Below are 20,222 nucleotides of genomic sequence, written 5' to 3' on the forward strand. Positions count from 1 at the left end.
AGGGTTCATTCCCTTTAGGATTGACTGGCTTGATCTGCTTGCTGTCCAAGGGACTTCCAAGAGACTTCTCTAGCACCACAATTTGAAAGCACCAATTCTTCTGCAGTCAGCCTTCTTTATGGTCCAACTCTCACACTCACAAATGACTACTGGAAAAGCCATAGCTTTGAGTATATGGACCTTTGTTGCCAAAGTGATGCATCTGCTTTTTATAGCACTGTCTAGGTTTGTCATAGCTTTTCGATCAGGGATCAAGAGTCTTTTAATATCATTGCTGCAGTCACCATCCACAATGATTTTGGTGCCCAAGAAAAGAGCATCTGTCACTTTTTCCACTTTTTCCCATTCTATTTGCCATGAAGTGCACGATGGGACCAGATGCCACGATCTTAGTATTTTGAATGTTGAGTTTTAAGCCAGCTTTTCACCCTCCTCTCTCACGCTGATCAAGAGACTCTTTAGTTCCTGTTCGCTTTCTGCCATCAGAGTGGGATTACCTGCATGTCTGAGGTTGTTGACGATTCTTTTGGCAATCTTGATTACAGCTTGTGGTTCCTTCTAGCCTGGCATTTTGCATGATATACTCTGCATATAAGTTAAATAAGCAGGGTGACAATCCTTTCCCAGGTTTGAAGAAGTCCATTGTTCCATGTCTAGGTCTAATTGGTGCTTCTTGATCTGTATACAGATTTCTAAGGAGACAGGTAACGTGGTCTGGGGTTCCCATCTCTTTAAGAGTTTTCCACAGGGGTTTTTTATTTTTCTTGGACCCACAAAGTTGAAGGCTTTAACATAGTCAATGATGCAGAAGTAGATGTTTTTCTGGAATTCCCTTGCTTTTTATATGATTCAGCAGATGTTGACAACGTGGTCTCTGGCTTCTCTGCCTTTTCTAAATCCAGTTTGTACATCTAGAATTTCTTGGTTCACCCACTGCTGAAGCCTAGCTTGAAGGACTTTGAGCATTACCTTGCTAGCATATGAAATGAGAGCAACTGTATGGAGGTAAGAACATTCTTTGGCATTGCCTTTCTTTGGGATTAGAATGAAAAGCTTTTCCAGTGCTGTGGCACTGTTGAGTTTTCCAAATTTGCTGGCATATTGACTGCAGCACTTTAACAGCATCATCTATTGGGATTTTAAACAGCTCAGCTGAAATTCCATCACCTCCACTAGCTTTGTTCATAGCAATGTTTTCTAAGGCCCACTTGACTTCACACTCCAGGATGTCTTGCTCTAAGAGAGTGATCACACCATCGTGGTTATCTGAGTCACTAGGACCATTTCTGTCTAGTTCTGTGCTTTCTTGCCACCTCTTCCTAATTACATCTGCTTCTGTTAGGTCCTTGCCATTTCTGTCCTTTATTGTGTCCAATTTTGCATGAAAAGTTCCTTTGGTATCTCTAATTTTCTTGAAGCGATCTCTAGTCTTTCCCATTCTATGGTTTTCCTCTATTTCTTTGCGTTGTGCACTTAGGAGGGCTTTCTCATCTCTCCTTGCTATTCTTTGGAACTCTGCATGCAGTTGGGTATAGTTTTCCCCTTCTCCTTTGCCTTTCCCTTTTTTTCCTCCAGCTATTTGTAAGGTTTCCTCAGACAACCATTGTGCTTTCCTGCATTTCTTTCACTTTGGGAAGGTTTTGGTCACCGCCTCCTATACAATGTTATGAACCTCCATCTATAGTTCTTCAGGCACTCTGTCCACCAGATCTACTGCCTTGAATCTATCTGTCACCTCCACTGTATAATCATAAAGGATTTTATTTAGGTCATACCTGAATGGTCTAGTGGTTTTCCCTACTTTCTTCAATTTAATCTTGAAGTTTGAAAGAAGGAGCGCATGATCTGTGCCACAGTCAGCTCCCGGTCTTGTTTTTGCTGACTCTATAGAGCTTCTCCATCATTGGCTGCAAAGAATATAATCAATCTGAATTCAGTATTGACTATCTGCTGATGTCCATGTGTAGAGTCATCTCTTGTGTGGTTGGAAGAGGGTGTTTGCCATGATCAGTGTGTTCTCTTGGCAAAATTCTGTTAGCCTTTGCCCTTCTTCATTTTGTACTCCAAATCCAAACTTACGTGTTACTCAGTATCTCTTGACTTCCTACTTTTGCATTCCAATCCTCTAAGATTACAAGACCATCTTTTATGGTGTTGGTCCTCCACAATCTTGCATGTCTTCATAGAACTGTTTGATTATTTTCTTCTTTGGCATTAGTGGTTTGGGCATAGACTTGGATTACTGTGACGTTGGATGGTTTGCCTTGGAAATGAACTGAGATTATGCTGCTGCTTTTGAGAACGCACCCAAATATTGTATTTCAGGCTTTTTTGTTGACTATGAGGGCTACTCCATTTCTTCTAATGGAATCTTCCCACAGTAGTAGATATAATGGTCATCTCAGTTAAATTCACCCATTCCTGTCCATTTTAGTTCACTGATTCCTAAACTGTCAATGTTCACTCTTGCCATCTCCTGTTTGACCATGTCTAATTTGCCTTGATTCATGGACCTAACCTTCCAAGCTCTTATGCAATATTGTTCTTTACAGCACTGTAACTTACTCTCACCACCAGACACATCCACAACAGCGTCGTTTCCACTTTGGCCAGCCTCTTCATTCCTTTTGGAGCAATTTCTCTGCTCTTCCCCAGTAACATATTGGACACCTACTGACCTGGGGGGGCTCATCATCGGGTGTCCTACATTCTTGACTTTTCATACTGTTCACGAGGTTCTCGATGCAAGAATACTGAAGTGGTTTGCCATTCCCTTCTCCAGTGGACCACGTTTTGTCAGAACTCTCCACCACGACCCATTCATCTTGGGCTGACCTGCACGTCATGGCTCATAACTTTACATGAGGCTTACATGAGGCTGTGATCCATGTGATCATTTTGGTTAGCTTTCTGTGACTGTGGTTTGTGGGGAGCTCACAAATTCACCTTCCTCCTGCAGGGAGAGAGACAACAGCTGCAGCTACACAGCCCACCTTCAGAAACCGGACTAGAAGTGTGTATCTCCATAAAACCTAGTTCTCAATGATTTCCGCCATGTGAGAGTGCCTGCTTGGATTCTCAGTGGTAAAAACTTCACATGTGGCAGCCCTAGAGAGTTTCTCCTTTTGTTGGTGAGGACGTCTCAGATTTCACATTTGTGTCTCATCATTGCTTGCCTGGTGGTTAAGAGAGCACAGGCAGCGGGCCCAACAGCCTTTAAAGGATAAACCTGTTGTTCATATTCGGCTCCTCTTGTACAAGGTCTTCGGGGTGCTTGGGAAAGCAAGCCAGCCCACTCCTGTGTGAGAACATAAGGCTATGGGTTAATGTGTCTTGTGTGACTTCTGAACAGAAGATGTGACTATGCTCTATACATTTGAAGTACTAGGAAGAGAGTACAATTTTCCCAGGATGAGCAACTGTAACAATATCTTAAAAATTAGTTTATTTTTTAATTGAAGGATAATTGCTTTACAGAATTTTGTTGTTTTCTGTCAAACCTCAGCATGTATCAGCCATAGGTATACATATATCCCCCTCCCTTTTGAATCCACCCCACATGTCCCTCCCCATCCCACTCTGTCTAGGTTGATACAGAGCCCCTGTTTGAGTTTCCTGAGCCATACAGCAAATTCCCGTTGGCTATCTAATTTACATATGGTAATGTAAATCTCCATGTTACTCTTCCCAAACATCTCACCCTCTCCTCTCATCTCCCCATGTCCATAAGTCTATTCTCTATGTCTGCTTCTCCACTGCTGCCCTGTAAATAAATTCTTCAGTACTATTTTTCTGGATTCTGTATATATGCGTTAGAACAGAGGTCCATCTATTCTAATGGTCCATCTGCGCATCACCAGATGAATGGACAAAGAATTTGTGGCATATATACACAATGGAATATTACTCAACCATAAAAAAGACCACATTTGAGTCGGTTCCAATGAGGTGGATGAAGCTAGAACCTGTTATACAGAGTGAAGTAAGTCAGAAAGAGAAATATAACAGTATATTTTTCCCTCTGGATTTAGTGGTATCTCATTCTATCTATTGAATATGGATATAAGTTCTCTGTCTTTAAATTAAATTTTCTCTCCTTCCCAGTATGACAGTTCAATCACGAAATAATGGATAATTTGTCACTTAAGAACAGCAAAATTATGGGTCATTTCCCTTCATCAGTTTTTGTCCATTTTCAAGCCTAAAGGCAAGTGGAAAAAGTGCAGTTAAAGTATTCAAGTTGCCAACATTGGTAAACACATAGACTTTGTTAGCACACAGGCACCTTTTGCCTTGGTCCTCCGTGGACAGGGCTCTGATGAGCATGGCTTTAAATGAAATCTAAGTATCCTCTCTCCCTGTTTATCTCAGGTTCAGCTATCAAGAGAGTAGAGCAACATTTCAGGTATAAACTAGTCTGTTCCTGAGGAGAACATGTGCTATTCACACTCATGGTGTAAGAGGCAATCTCACCATACACCTAATATCTTCTTGCAGGTAGAACAGGCAAGCCCTGGGTAGGACTAGAATGCAGAGATCACAGTGTCTCTGCCCTACACCCTGACACCCGCTTTGTGCCAGAGCCTAGGTTTTGCAGCAAAACTCATTTCAGACCAAGGAGCCCTGGGTCCAACAAGAATTATAAGTGGTCTATTAAAACTCTGGACGTGGGCAGTCCTGCTGCCTCAATCATTGATTCACCAGAGAAACAATACAATGATAGAGAGGGTGCCTATTTTTGACAGCATATTAAAAAGCAGAGACATCACTTTGCTGACAAAGGTCCGTATAGTCAAAGCTATGGTTTTTCCAGTAGTCACGTGTGGATGTGAGAATTGGATGAACAAGAATTCTGAGTGCCAATGAATTGATGCTTTCAAATTGTGGTGATGGAGAAGACTCTTGAGAGTCCCTAGGATAACAAGGAGATCGAACCAGTCAATCCTAAATGAAATCAATCTGAATATTCATTGAAAGGACTGGTGCTGAGGCTGAAGCTCTAATACTTTGGCCACCTGACTCATTGGAAAACACTCTGATGCTGGGAAAGATTGAGGGCAGGAGGAGAAGGGGGCCACAGAGGATCAAGTGGTTAGATAACATCACTGACTCAATACATGTGAGTTTGAGCGAATTCTGGGGGATAGTGCAGGACAGGGAAGCCTGGTGCGCTAGAGTCCAAGGGTTTGCACAGAGTTGGACCCGACTTAGTGACTGAACAACAGAGTGCCCATGATTCATGTAACAAAATAGCAGTAGAAGGGACTCCCCTAAACTGACAAAGGATATGAAGCCAATTATTAATGCATTGCCTCCCTATTCTAAATTGACTCTTTATGATAAGCTCTCTGATAATGGATGGATTACTTTAAGAATCTCTCCTTCAGAGTGATGATGATGTTCCATTTTCTCAGTCAGAAGACACTTGATGGACACTGAAGGAGGAAGTAGCTCTCCTGTGACTTCTTGCTGTCAGAAGTGTGAGTGTAACGATAGCCTAGGTGTTCTGCTCCAAGCAGGTGCCCAGAACAATTGTCCTCGTTGACTGTGCAGAACCAGTGTGGTCCGGTCATTGGCTTTCTGTGGCCCTCTTCACATGGATATCTTGTGCTCCAAACCACCTACCCGCAGATTCCCCCTACTTAATTGCACTCATTCCCCCACCTTACCCCACCACTAGGTTTATCTCCTGCACTTATCCCAAGGCTGCAGCTCTCACAACCTCGAGGCCCACCTGATCCTACATATAGGGCATTGCCAGCTCCAGGCCTCCAACTCCACCAGGTCCCCTGTTCCTACTACACATCCACATGCTGGCCACCAGCTGTGGCCTTTCCACACTGATGTGCTCCAGAGGGTACCTTCCTGCTTACCCTTCAACTGTAGACCAGCTCTGGTTCTGCAGACTGGCTCTGGCGCTGGTAAATTAGCAAACTTCTCTGCCTTCAGAAGGGTCTCCTACACCTTCTCCAATGAGATGTGAGCTCCAGGCTTGGGGAGGAACCCCCATTCCAAGTTTGTCTTCCTTTGGGTATGCTTCTTAAACCCAGGATACCATATAGTTTTCCTAAATCCTATATATTCTACATGTGCCATATTTAATAATTCTTTATGTTTAAACATTATGTTAAATTTCCCCTGACCGCTGTGTACTTTCCATCTCTTGATTGGATCCAGATTGCTACAGCACACAAGGCCTACAGCAAATATCATTCTCGGAATTACTGAAAGCTTCCTTGTGAGAGCTGCATCAAGTAAGAATGTCCACTATCACCCAGAAGATATAGTAGGTGGTAACAGGAGGAACAAAGTGCTCAGAAAGGAAGAAGCAAGACTGGCATTGTTTGCAGACGATAAGATTCTGTACACTGAATTCTATAGGTATTTACAGAGAAATTGGTAGAATCAATAAAAGTTTAGGTAGCTGTTCACAGGATAAAATATTAACATACAGACGCCAATTTTATTCTATTTACCAGCAACAGATTTACAAAATGAAAATTTCAAAGGCACTATTTGCACAATATGAAGTGCCTAGGATAAAATGCTCTCTTGTGGGAAAAAAAGAAATATTATTGGGACATATTAAGGAAGTTTTTTATTAAAAGGAAAGGTACACCATTATCCATTCGACAACATTCTATATTATAGGCAAGAAGTCAAATCCAAAAGTGCAATGCAATCTTAACTAGAACCCTAGGAAGGATTTTAGTTGAACTTTTTCTGATGAATTGAAAATTGAAATGGATTCGAGAGAGGCCAAAAATAACCTATACATTCTTGAAGAACAAGGTAGAGTTGAGTGGCCTTATCCAAATATCAGAATTGACTTTAGACTTGTAGTGATGAATGCTGATATGTGGTATTTTAAATAGACAGATAAATATGGCCATGGGACTTAATAGAGAGTACCCAAACTAGCCCATACATAGGTAGATGTTTGATTTATGACACATGTGGCACTGCAAACCTGTAGGAAAAGGTCAGATTTTTCAATAAGTGGTTCACTGAAATTGGTAGGATCAATAAAAGTTTAGGTAGCTGTTCATAGGATAAAATATAAAAACAGAAAGAAACCCTACTCAACATTGTACACACACATCACTTGGAGCTGGATTATGACCTAACTGTGAGAGGCAAAACCACAAATATTCCAGAAGACAAGATAGAGAATAGTTCCATGACCCCAGGGCAGGGACAGATTTCTTAAAACAGAAAAGCACTGGCCATAAGCAGAAGAATGATAAATTTTGACTATGTCATCATTAAGTATGTTATATAATTAAGTAGGTCTTAATTAAAGTCTGTTCACAAAGCACAGCACAAAAGAGAAAATACAAACAACAAAACATAAGATTATTTTAGCCACACATATAACTGGTATTGAAAACACATAAATAACTCACTGGATCAGTAAGAACAAGGTGGAAAATAGGATAGAAAAATGGCGAGAGAGTTGTACATGAACAGGCTTTTCATAGAAGAGAGTGTCCAAAAGGTTCATAAAGGTGAGAATGTGCAAAAACTTAATAGCAGTGATAAACAAGTAAATTAGATTTTGGCAACACACTTGGTGTAGATGAAGATGTGCAGGCAGAGAAACTCTCTATGGTGCTGCTGGGATTACAAGTTGTTACAACCACTACAGAAAACAATTTGTCACCATGCAGAAAAGCTGAATATATGTATAACTATGGGCCAGTGATTCTGTTCTTGCATGTATACCCAAACGACTTTTAAACATGAGTCCTGTGAAAAACGCCCAAGAAAGTTCATTGTACCATTGTTCATAAGAAAAAGCTAGAGCCAGTGTTAGAAAAAAAATATATAACTAAAAGCATTCCAGTGTTCACACAGTGTAGAACAGTATAATCATGTCAAAATTACTTTGCTAAAATCATGCATTGGAATGCTAGTCAATGATGGAGACGGAAGATCTAAGGCTACTAGGAACAAGATGGACGAATCTCTCGAATAAATATGATAGAGTGACAGAAGCAGGCCATAAAAGGGAGCATGCCGTATGATTCCTCTGATACAACTTCAAATAAACTGTATTGCTTAGGAATGCATACAAAAGTTGTAAGGTCATGTTTTTTAGAAAAGCACTGAACTGATTATCATAAAGTAAGATCCATAGGGGAGGGAGTAGGTTGTGATTGGGAGTAATACTGGTGGCTGTATTCTGGAAGGCTGGCAATGGTCTGTTTCTTGACCTTTGTCCTGGTTACATAGGTGTTTGCTTTTATAAGGGCATTATTTATCCCTGGCATTATCTAAACCTGACATATATGTTTTATGCACTTCTCTATGCCTCAGATTTGAAAAAAAATGCTTCCTCCAAAAAATGTAATAGAAAAAATATGTGGTGTAGAAATTTTGATGAGGTTTGAACTGTTATGGATGAAAAACTTGATCTTTTAATCAAGAGATTAGCACGTGTCCATTATCACTAAAAGAGGAGAAAGAAGGGATTACTTAAACTGTCGTTTAGTCACTAAGACATGTCTGGCTCCTTTGCGACCCCATGGACTGTAGCTGGCCAGGCTCCTCTGTCCGTGGGATTTCTGGAGTGGGTTGCCATTTCCTTCTCCAGGGGATCTTCTCGACCTAGGGATGGACCTGTGTCTCCTGCATTGGCAGGTGGATTCTTTACCACTGAGCCACCAAAGCAGCCCACTTAAACTATAGCTATCCCACATCTAGTCATCACTTGAAAGCTTTCTCTTCCCAGATAATTCACCCTGTGTTTATGTCGATTCCCAACTCACTGATGACAGACAAATTGGAAGATCATCATCAACATTAATAAGATTATTAGGCATCACAGACCAAATCCATTACAGTGAGACTAGGCCACCACACTTAAATGAAAGCAGGCACACGGAGGCTACTGGGCAGGCAAAAGGCATCTGTGCCTTTTTCTCAGGAGAGTCCACTATAGTAACTTAGGGTTTAACCATGTCACATTTCACCAATGCTGATGTCCAGAGACCTCCACATACTGGAGGATCTAGAGTAACCTGAACAATGTCCTCATCATGCTGTGAGATTGGACATGAAATTTACCACGGTGTATCCAATGGTAGAAGAGCAAAGAGTTGGTTTAGGTTGTGCACCTTGTGGCGAGAACCCAGGAGTAGGTTGGGTTTTCCAGATATCAATATAAATTGCTTCATCCTTTAGGCCTTGCATTTCTCGGCTCAACAGTGCTACTCTGTTTTGACCTCACCTTCTTACTCTGCACCAGCAGGATGAAAAATTTAACTATGGTCCTGAGAACATTGCTCAAGACAGTTCTGAATGTGGAAGGAAAATTTTTAAAAAGGCATCATTTTCCACTGTGTATTCTCTCGGGAATTTTGTCACCTATCAATCCAGCCATCCATCCAATACACAATGTTTAACACACGGTAAGTGCTAACTGCCATGCTTAGCACTGGGAAGGGCTGGGGTGTGTGTGTTTATACCGTGTGGTATCGATTTATGTAGATAGATACCTAAGGTATTCACTCCAGCACATTTTACTGAAGTGAACTGCCGCTTCCCCTGTATCTCAGAAGACCTCCTTGATTTCCTACTAATATTAACAGTGGAACTTACTTATGTATACGAGGCTCTGCCCCTGGGAGTTCTATTCCGTTCTGGAGACCCAGTACAAGAATATTTAAATCACGGTGGCGTTAAACACGTTTTAATATCTGATAGGACCAGTTTCCGCGCAGTGCACATTTTGTTTTTTCCCCTTTCAGGAATGTGTTGGGGCCCGCGGCAGGGGGCGGGGTTGCGCCTCCTCCGCGGCTCCGGTTCCAGTGGAGCTTCAAGGAGGCAGAGATGGGAATATCCCAGGCTGCTCTCGGCTCGCGGCACCCGACAAGATGGCGGCGGCGACGGCGGCGGCGACGGCGGCGGCGCGATGACTTCTTTCTGGTGCTGCTGGACCCGGTGGGTGGAGACGTAGATAACGAGGGCGCTGGTCTTTGCGCAGGGCCCGTGTGGAGCGGGGGAGGCCGCGATGGGCCCAAGGCTCCTGGGGTCGAAAGCGGCGCGAACCCCGAGGGCCGCCCTGCGCTGGGCCGCAGCTGCCTGTCGGCTGTCCCCGCCCCAGACCCGGATCCCCGCCCCAGGCCTGGGCCCTGCCAGAGGCCTTCATGGGCACAGTCACCATTCACACCCAGAACTTGCTGTCTTGCTTGGAGAACAGCGTCCTCACCCTGGCCGCGCCCCGACCGCCAGCCTGGGTCACCTTTTTGCCACATCCTTGCCAACATGTGTTATTTCTGTTCTTTTCGATGCTAGCCATTCTCACAGGTGAGGTAATATCTCATTGTGGTTTTGATTTGAGTTTCCCTGATGATTAACGATGCCGAGCATCTTTACGTGTGCCTGTTGGTCATCTGCATTCCCTCTTTGGAAAAATGTCTGTTCAGTTCTTCTTCCCATTCTTAAATCAGAGCACTTTTGTTTGTTTGTTTTGATGTTAAGTCATTTGAGCTGTTTATATATGTTGGGTATTAACCCTTTATTGGCTGTGTCAATTGCACATATCTTCTTCCATTCAGTAGGTTTTGTTGTTGTTTATGGTTTTCTTTCTTGTGCAAAAGCTTTTAAGTTTAATTAGGCCCCGTTTGTTTATTTTTGCTTTAGTTTCCTTTGCTTTAGGAGAGGGATCCAAAGCATTATTGTGATTTATGTCAAAGAGGGTTCTGCCTATGTATTCCTCTAGGAGTGTTGATAGTATTCAGTCTTCATTTGGATCTTTAATCCACTTTGAGTTTATTTTTGGATATGGTATTAGAGAATGTTCTAATCGGATTCTTTTACGTGTAGCTCTCCCGTTTTCCCAGCACCACTTGTTGAAGAGACTCTTTTCTCCATTGTGTCTTCTTGCATCCTTTGTCATATATTAATTGACCATACGTGTGTGGATTTATTTCTGAGCTCTCTATTCTGTTTCATTGATGGATATGACTAGTTTTGTGCTAGTACCATACTGTTTTGCTTACTATAGCGTTGGAGTATAGTCTGAAGCCAAAGAGGATGATTCCTCCAGCAGTGTTCTTCTTTCTCAAGACTGTTTTCAGAATATACCATATCTTCTTTTTTTCATTAAACTGTAGTTGATTTGCAATACTGTGTCATTTTCAGGTGTACAGCAAAGTGATTTAGTCTTATATGTGTGCATACACACATACATGTAAATCACTCTCTATATAACTATATATATATAATTATAAATATATACACACATGCATATATATATACCTTTTCAGATTCCTTTCTAGTATAGACTATTACGTGGTATTGAATATAGTTTCTTCTACTATACAGTAGGTCCTTTTGGCTTATTTGTTTTATATACAGTAGCGTGTATCTGTTAATTCCAAGTTTTCCCTTCCCCCTCCTTTCCCCTTCAGTAACCATATGTTTGTTGACAAAGTCTGTGGGTCTATTTCTGTCTTGTAAATAAGTTCATTCATATCATTTTTTAAGATTCCACTATATGTGATATCATGTGATATTTGTCTTTCTCTGCCTTGTAGTACTTCATTTAGTATGATGAGCTCTAGGTCCATCCATTTTGCTGCAAATGGCATTATTTCATTCTTTTATATGGTAAGGAATGTTTCTTTATCTATATATTTGCATATATGCATATGTATTTATATGTGCCATGTCTTCTTTATCCACCCACCTGTTGATGAACATTTAAGTAGCTTCCATAACTTGGCTATCATAAATAGTGCTGCTATGAACATTGGGGTGCATGCACCTTTTCAAATTAGAATTTTAGTCTTTTCCAGATATATGCCCATGAGTGGGATTGTTGGATTACATGATAATTCTATTTTTAACTTTGTCAGGCTACTACATAGTATTTACCTTTGTCAGAACACTACACAGTGTTCCTTTTAGTGGCTGCACAATGTACATTCACAGTGTTCTCCTTAGTGGCTGCACAGTGTACATTCCCACCAACAGTTTAGCAGGGTTCCCTTTCCTCCACACCCTCTCTACCATTTGTTATTTGTAGATTTTTTTGATGATGGTTATTCTGACTGGTGTGAGGTGACACTTTGCTGTAATTCCGATTTGCATTTCTCTAATAATTAGTGATGTGCATGTGCCTGTTGGTCTTCTGTATGTCTCTTTAGGGAAAACGTCTATTTAGGTCTTCTGCCCATTGTTTGGATTGGATTGTTCATTTTTTTTCTTTTTTTTAATGTGGAGTTGGATGAGCTCTGTATATTGTAGAAATTAATCCCTTGTCACACATCATTTTTTTTCATTTATTTTTATTAGTTGGAGGCTAATTACGTTACAATATTGTAGTGGGTTTTGCCATACATTGACATGAATCAGCCATGGATTTACATGTATTTCCCATCCCGAACCCCCCTCCCACCTCCCTCTCTACCTGATCCCTCTGGGTCTTCCCAGTGCACCAGGCCAAGCACTTGTCTCATGCATCCAACCTGGGCTGGTGATCTGTTTCACTATAGATAATATACATGTTTCGATGCTGTTCTCTCAAAACATCCCACCCTCGCCCTCCTCCACAGAGTCCAAAAGTCTGTTCTGTACATCTGTGTTCTTTTTCTGTTTTGCATATAGGGTTATCATTAGCATTTTCTAAATTCCATATATATGTGTTAGTATGCTGTAATGCTCTTTATCTTTCTGGCTTACTTCACTCTGTATAATGGGCTCCCGTTTCATCCATCTCATTAGAACTGATTCAAATGAATTCTTTTTAATGGCTGAGTAATATTCCATGGTGTATATGTACCACAGCTTCCTTATCCATTCGTCTGCTGATGGGCATCTAGGTTGCTTCCATGTCCTGGCTATTATAAACAGTGCTGCGATGAACATTGGGGTGCATGTGTCTCTTTCAGATTTGGTTGCCTCGGTGTGTATGCCCAGAAGTGGGATTGCTGGGTCATATGGCAGTTCTTTTTTAATATTTCCTCCCATTCTGTAAGATGTCTTTTCATTCTGGACATGAATTTGAGCAAACTCTGAGAGAGCGTGAAGGACAGGGAAGCCTGGTGTGCTGCAGTCCGTAGGGTCACAAAGAGTCGGACATGACTTAGTGATTCAACGACAACAACAAATGGTCAAGTAATCTATGATGAAGGAGGCAAGACTATACAATGATGAAAAGATATTTGATGTCTTTGATGGTTTCCTTGCTGTGTAAAAACTTCTAAATTTAATTAGGTTCCATTTGCCTCTTTTTGCTTTGCTTTCGTTTGCTTTCGGAGGGGAACCAACCCCCCCCCCCCAAATAAATAAAAGATTGCCACGATTTATGTCAGAGTGTTTTGCCTATGATTTCCTGTAGGAAGTTTAATGTATCTGGTTTTCTTTAATCCATTTTGAGTTTACCTTTGGAAATAGTGTTAGAGAATGTACTAATTTGATTCTTTTACATGTAGCTGTCCAGTTTTCCCAGCACAACTTATTGAAAGTGACTGTCTTTTCTTCATTGTATAGCCTTGCCTCCTCCACCATAGATTACTTGACCATTTGTTGTTGCTGAGTCACTAAGTTGAGTACAGCTCTTTGCAATTCCATGGACTGCAGCATGCCAGTCTTCCCCATCTTCGCTATATCCCAGAGTTTGCTCAAATCCATGTCCACTGAGTCAGTGATGCTATCTAACCATCTTACCCTCTGTCACCCGCTTCTCCTTTTGCCTTCTATCTCTATCGGGATCAGTGTCTTTTCCATTGAGTTGGCTCTTTGCATCCACTGGCCAAAGTCTTGTAGCTTCCCCATCAGCATCAGTCCTTCCAATGAATATTCAGGGATGATTTCCTTTAGGATTGACTGCTTTGATCTCCTTGCAGCCCAAGGATATCTCAAGAGTCTCTGCCAGCACCACAATCAAAAGCATCAGTTCTTTGCTGCTCAACCGTCTTTATGGTCCAACTTTCGCATCTGTACATAACTACTGGAAACACCATAGATTTGACTAGAGAAACCTTTGTCAGAAAAGTGATGTCTCTGCTTTTTAATACACTGTGTTATACAGTGGAAGTGAGAAATAGATTTAAGGGACTAGATCTGATAGCCAGAGTACCTGATGAACTATGGACGGAGGATCGTGACATTGTACAGGAGACAGGGATCAAGACCATCCCCAAGAAAATGAAATGCAAGAAAGCAAAATGGCTGTCTGAGGAGGCCTTACAAATAGCTGTGAAATGTAGAGAAGTGAAAAGCAAAGGAGAAAAGGAAAGATATACCCATTTGAATGCAGAGATACAAAGAATAGCATGGAGAGATAAGAAGACCTTCCTCAGCGATCCATGCAAAGAAATAGAGGAAAAGAATAGAATGGGAAAGACTAGAGATCTCTCCAAGAAAATTAGAGCTACCAAGGGAACGTTTCATGCAAAGATGGGCTCAATAAAGGACAGAAATGGTAGGGACCTAAGAGAAGCAGAAGATATTAAGAAGAGGTGGCAAGAATACACAGAACTATACAAAACAGATCTTCATGACCCAGATAATCACGATGGTGTGATCACTCACCTAGAGCCAGACATCCTGAAATTTGAAGTCAGGTGGGCCTTAGGCAGTATGACTATGAACAAAGCTAGTGGAGGTGATGGAATTCCAGTTGAGCTATTTCAAATCCTAAAAGATGATGCTGTGAAAGTGTTGCACTCAATATGCCAGCAAATTTGGAAAACTCGGCAGTGGCCACAGGACTAGGAAAAGTCAGTTTTCATTCCAACCTCAAAGAAAGGCAATGCCAAAGAATGCTGAACTACCACACAGTTGCACTCATCTCACACGCTAGTAAAGTAATGCTCAAAATTCTCCAATCCAGGCTTCAGCAATACGTGAACCGTGAACTTCCAGATGTTCAAGGTGGTTTTCAAAAAGGCAGAGGAACCAGAGATCAAGTTGCCAACATCCGCTGGATCACCAAAAAAGTAAGAGAGTTCCAGAAAAACATCTATTTCTGCTGCACTGCCTATGCCAAAGCCTTTGACTGTGTGGATCACAGTAAACTGTGGAAAGTTCTGAAAGAGATGGGAATACCAGACCACCTGACCTGGCTCTTGAGAAACCTGTTTGCAGGTCAGGAAGCAACAGTTAGAACTGGACACGGAGTAACAGATTGGTTCCAAATAGGTAAGGGAGTACGTCAAGGCTGTGTACTGTCACCCCACTTATTTAACTTAGATGCAGAGTACATCATGAGAAACGCTGGGCTGGAAGAAGCACAAGCTGGAATCAAGATTGCTGGGAGAAATATCAATAACCTCAGATATACAGATGACACCACCCTTATGGAAGAATGTGAAGAGGAACTAAAGAGTCTCTTGATGAAAGTGAAAGAGGAGAGTGAAAAAGTTGGCTTAAAGCTCAACATTCAGAAACCTTAGACCATGGCATCCGGTCCCATCACTTCATGGCAAATAGATGGGGAAATAGTGGAATCAGTGGCCGACTTTATTTTTGGGGGCTCCAAAATCACTGCAGATGGTGACTGCAGACATGAAATTAAAAGAAGCTTACTCCTTGGAAGGAAAGTTATGACCAATTATTCAGCATATCAAAAAGCAGAGACATTGTTCAACAAGGTCCGTCTAGTCAAGGCTATGGTTTTTCCAGTAGTCGTGTATGGATGTGAGAGTTGGACTATAAAGAAAGCTGAGTGCCGAAGAATTGCTACTTTTGAACTGTGGTGTTGGAGAAGAATCTTGAGAGTCCCTTGGACTGCAAGGAGATCCAACCCGTCCATCCTAAAGGATATCAGCCCTGGGTTTTCACTGGAAGGACTGATGTTGAAGCTGAAACTCCAGTATTTTGGCCACCTGATGCAAAGAGCTGACTCAGTTGAAAAGACCCTGATGTTTGGAAAGATTGATGGCAGGAGGAGAAGGGGACGACAGAGGATGAAACGGTTAGATGGCATCACTGACTCAATGGACATGAGTTTGGGTGGACTCCAGGAGTTGCTGATGGACAGGGAGGCCTCGCGTGCTGTGGTTCATGGGGTCGCAAAGAGTTGGACATGAATGAGCGACTGAACTGAGCTGAACTAGGTTTGTCACAGCTTTCCTTCCAAGGATCAAGCATCTTTTAATTTCATGGCTGTAGTCACTGTCTGTAGTGATTTTGGAGCCCAAGGAAAGAAAATCTGTCACTGCTTTCAGCTTTCCCCCCTCTATTTGCCATGAAGTGATGGAACTGAATGCCATTATCTTAGTTTTTTTTTTTTTTTTTTTTTTTTTTTGAGGTTTAAGTCAGCTTTACATTCTCCTCTTTCACTTTCATCAGGAGACTCTTTGGTTCCTCTTCACTTTCTGCTATTAAGAGTAGTATTATCTGCATATCTGAGGTTGTTGATATAGGTGACTGTTTTTTTTCTCTGGGATTTCTATTGTGATCCCATGGTCTGTATTTCTGTTTTGGTGCCAGTACCAATACTGTTTTGGTTACTGTAGCTTTGTAGTGTGCTGTGAGGTCAGGGAGCCTGATTCCTCTAGCTCCAGTTTTCTTTCTCAAGATAGCTTTGACTGTTCAGGGTCTTTTTTGCTTCCAAACAATTTGTAAACATTTTTGTTCTATTTCCATGAAAAATATCATTGGTAATTTGGTAGAGACGGCATTGAATCTGTTAGTTACTTTGGGTAGTGTAGTCATTTTCCCAATATTGATTAATCCACTCCAAGAACATGGTATATCTCTCCACCTTTTTGTGTCATCTTTGATTTCGTTTATCAGTCCCTATAGTTTTCTGAGTACAGGTCTTTGCCTCCTTAGGTATGTTTTCTTCTTGGGTATTTTTATTATAGTTTTTATGTGATGTAAAATGGGATCATTCCCGTAATTTCTCTTCCTGATCATTCGTCGTTAGTGTATAAGAATGCAAGAAATTTCGGCGTATTCATTTTATATCTGGCAGCTTTACCAAATTCAGTGATAAAATCTGGTAGTCTTCTGGTAGCATCTTTATGATTTTCCACAGTTAATATCATCTCATTTACAAACAATGACAATTTCACTCCGCCCCCCCCCCCCCCCCGGTTTTTATTCCTTTTATTTCTTTTTCTTCTCTGATTGCCTTGGCTAGATTTCAAAGCTATTTTGAATGGTAGCGGCGAGTGTGGCCATCTCTGTCTTGTTCCTGGTCTTAGTGAAAATGCTTTCAATTTTTCGCTGTTGAGAATGGTGTTTGCTGTGTGTTTGTCTTTTATGTCCTTTATTGTGTTGAGGTAGGTTCCCTCCGTGCTCACTTTCTGGAGAGTTTTAATCATAAATGGTGTTGAAATTTGTTGAACGTTTTTCTGTATCTGTTGAGGTGATCATATGGTGTTTGTTCTTCCATTTGTTAATGTGGTATATCACATTGAGTGATTTCCATATACTGAAGAATCTGTGCATCCCTGGGATAAATCCCACTTGATCATGGTGTATAATTCTTTTAATGTGTTGTTGATATATGTTCTAGAGAGGTTTCATCATAAATGGATGTTGAATTTTGTCCAAAGCTTTTTCTACATGTACTGAGATGATCATAGGGCTTTTACTCTTCAGTTTGTTTCTGTGGTATATCACAGTGATTTTTCTGTGGATATTGAAAATTCCTTGCACCCCTGCGACAAATCCTACTTGATCATGATGTATGATCTTTTTTAAAGCATTATTGAACTTGCTTGACTAGTATTTTGTTGAGAATATCTTCCTCTGCAGTTCTTTGGAGTGGTTTCAGATGAATCAATATCACGTTGTCTCTAAATGCTTGGTAGAATTCACCTTTGAAGGCTGCGTCCTTGTTTTGTGGGAGTTTTAAATTACTGATTCAGTTTTGTTATTGGTAACTGGTGTGTTTTTATTTTCTGTTTCTTCGTGGTTCAGTCTTAGGAGATAGTACCTTTCTAAGAATTTGTCTTCCTCTTCTATGTTGTCCATTTTATTGGTGTTGAGTCCTCATTGCAGTCTTATCATCCTTTGTATTTTGTAGTTTTGGTTGTAGCTTCTTTTCTATTTCTGATTTTATTGATGTGGGCCCTCTCCCTTTTTTCTTCATGTGTCTGGCTCAATGTTTATTGATTTTATTTCAGCTTCATTTTAGTTTCTAGTTCATTTATTTATGCTCTGATCTTTATGAGTTCTTTCTTTCTATAATCTTTGGGTTTTGTTTGCTCTTCTTTCTCTAGTTGGTTTAGGTGTAAGGTTTGGTTGTTTATATTAGTTTTTTCTCTCTATTCCTTTTTGTCTCCTGAGTTAAGTTTGTGTCACTAAAAACGTCCCATGTTAGAACTGTTTCTGCTATGTCCCATATATTTCGGATTGTCATGTTTTCGTTTTCAGTTGTCTCTAGATATTTTATAGTCTCCTCTTTAATCTCTTCAATGATCCATTGGGTGTTCTGTAACATATTTCTTTAGCCTTCATGTGATTTTGTTGGATTTTCTCCAGTTTTTTTTTGTTTGTTTGTTTGGTTGGTTTGGTAGTTGATTTCTAGTCTCAGAGCTCTGTGGTCAGAAAAGATGTTTGTATGATTAAATTTTTCTTAAATTTACTGAGGCTTCCTTGTGTCCTAGCTTGTCATCTCTTATAGAGAATGGTTCATGTTCGTATAAAAAAGAATGTGTATTCTCTTGCTTTCAGATGGAATGCACGCTCTTTCTCTATGTGTGTGTGTGTGTGTGTGTGTGTGTATATATGTGTGCATGTGTGTGTGTATGTATATATATATATGTATATATATGTATATATATATATATATATATATAAATTAAGATAAAATTAAGAACATTTGATATGTAATGTGTTAATTCCATCCTGTGTTTTCTTATTCATTTTCTGTCCATATGATCTGTGGGGTTGATATAAGTGGGATGTAAGAGTGTCTTAGTATTATTGTGTTAGCGTTGATTTTTCCTTTTATTTCTGTTAGTATTTGTCTCATATATTGAGGAGCTCCTTTTTGTGTGTATATATTTGCAATTGTTATATCTTCTTGTTGGACTCATGCCTTGAACATTATGTAGTGTCCTTCTTTGCCTCTTGTAGCAGTCTGAAGTACATATTGCCTGATATAAGTATGGGTTCTCCAATTAATTTTTTAAAAATTTCTATTTGTTGGAATACCTTTTTCAATCACCTCACTTTCAGCCTGTATGTGTCTCTAGATCTGAAGTAAGTTTCTTGCAGGCAGTGTATATCCAGGTCTTGTTTCTGATCCATTCAGCCATTCTGTCTTTGGCTGGAGCATTTAATCCATTTATATCTAAGGTAATTATAGATAAGTGTGCTTTTCTTGTCATTTTGTTAATTGGGATTTGTTTTCCTTTTTTGTCTTTTGTTCACTTCTCTTTTGGTTTGACGACTATAATTAGTGTTATGTTTCTATTACTTTTTTCTTTTTTGTGTTTATATCTATTATACATTTTCGGCTTCCAGTTATCGGGCTTTTATTATCAGTCCATATATATACATGATTGTTTTAAGCTACTGATCTCTTAATTTCAAACATATTTTAGAAACCCTGCATTTGTACTCTCCTCCCCTCATGATTACTGTTTTCGAAGTCATATTTTGCATCTAACTGCTTTGTGGATACCTTAACTGCTTATTGGGGAGACAGTAGATTTTGCTCTTTTTTTTTTTTTATTCTCTTTTGGTTAATCGTCTAAGGGACTTCCTGAACTCCTGGACTTGGGTGACTTTTTCCTTCTTCATGTTATGAAAGTTTTCAACTATTATCTCTTCAATTATTTTCTCAGGCCCCTTGTCTCTCTTTTCCTTCTGGGGCCCGCATAATGTGAATATTAGTGCACTACTCCAGAGGTCTATTAAAGTGTCCTCATTTCTTTTCGTTCTTTTTTGTTGTTGTCATCCAGTGGTAGTGATTTTCAGTACCCTGTCGTCCAACACACTGATCCATTCTACAACATTTAGTCTACTGTTGATTCCTACAGTGGGTATGAATCCTACTGTAAAAAAATTCTTAAGGTATTTTTTATTTCACTTATTGTATTCTTTATCTCTGTTTGGTTGTTCTTTATATTTTCTAACTTTTGTTAAAAACTTGTAACTTCTTATCCTTTGCATTCATTCTTCTGAATGCTTCTGATATCTTATTATCATTACTATGAAGTCTTTTTTCATGTAGACTGCCTATCGCCACTTCACTTAGTCCTTCTTCTGGGTTTTATATTTTTCCTTCATCTGGAACATATTCTTCT

General features: G+C 40.3%; 1 long non-coding RNA gene across 1 annotated transcript in view; it reads left to right on the top strand.

Moving 5' to 3' along the window:
• The first annotated feature begins 9,864 nt into the window (after window positions 1-9,864).
• Window positions 9,865-20,222, top strand: part of LOC136153391 (uncharacterized) — a 127,333-nt gene continuing 116,975 nt past the window's right edge. The window contains exon 1 of the long non-coding RNA XR_010660390.1: window positions 9,865-9,945. This is a non-coding gene — a long non-coding RNA (uncharacterized lncRNA). The remainder of the gene's footprint in view (window positions 9,946-20,222) is intronic.

Source organism: Muntiacus reevesi, chromosome X (assembly GCF_963930625.1).
Source record: "Muntiacus reevesi chromosome X, mMunRee1.1, whole genome shotgun sequence".
In the NCBI taxonomy this organism is placed as follows: Eukaryota; Metazoa; Chordata; class Mammalia; order Artiodactyla; family Cervidae; genus Muntiacus; species Muntiacus reevesi.